The 1,490-nt window shown below is 55.1% G+C and overlaps 1 protein-coding gene across 1 annotated transcript in view; it reads left to right on the plus strand.

Moving 5' to 3' along the window:
• The first annotated feature begins 821 nt into the window (after positions 1-821).
• The window catches only part of KISS1 (KiSS-1 metastasis suppressor), a 5,340-nt gene continuing 4,671 nt past the window's right edge, over positions 822-1,490 (plus strand). Inside the window, exon 1 of the mRNA XM_039881840.1 lies at positions 822-870. The gene's annotated coding sequence lies outside the window, so the exon portion shown is untranslated. The remainder of the gene's footprint in view (positions 871-1,490) is intronic.

Raw genomic sequence — 1,490 nt, forward strand, 5'->3', positions numbered from 1 at the left:
GGTGGGGCCCTGGAAGCTTCGGATGAGCTTCCCCCTGGAAGTCACTCCTCCGCCTCAGAGGTCCCTTAGCATTTCCCAGGTGCATCCACCTCCTAGGGGTAGCATTGTATTCCGCCTTCCTAGCCAGCTGCTAACAGGCCTGTCTCACCCATCTGACCATTCTATTTACCTGAAAACTCTGAGCTGAAAGTGCTCAGCAACTGTTTAGGGGAAAAAGGGAAGAAGGAAGGAAGGAAAAAAAGGAGAGAACTCCCACTCCAGTCACAGATCACAGCCGAGGAGTCCCCTTGAGACCCAAGGCCAGCTGGCCAGAGGTGGAAGCACACAGGGGACAGGAGCCCCTGGGTCCGGCTGTGCCTTCCCCTCGCCCTCCTCCCCTTCATCATGCTCCCTTCACACTGTGTGTGTCTGGGGCTCTTGTCCGGAGGGAGAACATTTCACACTATCCCCCTCTCCCCCTCCTCAAAGAGTCCATTTCTACATTGTTTGGGGGCAGAATGGGTCTTTCGCTGAGTGGGTGTGAGGGGAAAGCGGGTGAGGAGGAGGGAAAGAACTAGGAATCAGAAAGAAAGGCAGCTTTGGAGGGCTTCTGAAGGGGAAGGAAGAGGCCGATTCTAGTCATAAGAGCCAGGAGACGGGAGATGGAGATGGCGGTTTGTGCTCTCTGAGGGGATCTAAGGAGGAGGGAGAGGGAGGCAGAGGGGGACCTATGCCTGAGACGTCACTCTGGGCTTTATAAAAGGGACACAATCAGAGAGCCAGCAAGAGTGAGCCCAGGAGCCCAGCTCCCCTCCCTCCGGGTGTTCACCCAGCCAAGTAGTGTCATCTCCAGAGACCCTGCGGAGCTCCTAGCCCACCGGACAGAGCCAGGTAGGAGCGCTGCGGTGTCCACAGTTGGGGAGGGGTCCATCCGGACACATCGAGGCTCAGCTGGGAGCGGGAATTTAGTTCTGAGACTGGCCGATGTGCCTCAGGCAGGCAAAGAGGGCGTGATCGGTCCTGATTACCAGGTTGACTGGATTTTCTAGGATGTCTGGGTGAATACACTGACTTTTACTTTATTTGTGAAGCCAGGACCTTCCGAAGGACTCCCCTTACTGTGGCGGGAATAAGTGCAATCTGTGGGTGGGATTAGAGGCCACAGGAGCTTTTGGAGGGAGCTGGGGAACCCCTGAGAGCTCACGGGCTCAACAAGGCTCCTCTGAGTAGTTCCCCCAACTTATGCATGGCAAATACAAACCCAACCAAAGAGTGCCTTGTACCCTGCTAGCCCCGCTGCACTAAGAAGTTCACCCCAGGAAGTTACCCCACTTCAAAAGCTTTGTGGCCATGCCTGGAATATCTCTGCTACTCAATAGGCACGAAAGCCCCTGGGGTCAGGGAACCGCAAAAATTGCTACAGCAGGACAGCCACTGTGGCCCCTTGGAAGCCGACAGTTCTTTTCTTAACAATTCATTTCTATTACATGTGTTAAGGGTTGGGGGAGTGT

Source organism: Pteropus medius, unplaced genomic scaffold, assembly GCF_902729225.1.
Source record: "Pteropus medius unplaced genomic scaffold, Ma_sr-lr_union100, whole genome shotgun sequence".
In the NCBI taxonomy this organism is placed as follows: Eukaryota; Metazoa; Chordata; class Mammalia; order Chiroptera; family Pteropodidae; genus Pteropus; species Pteropus medius.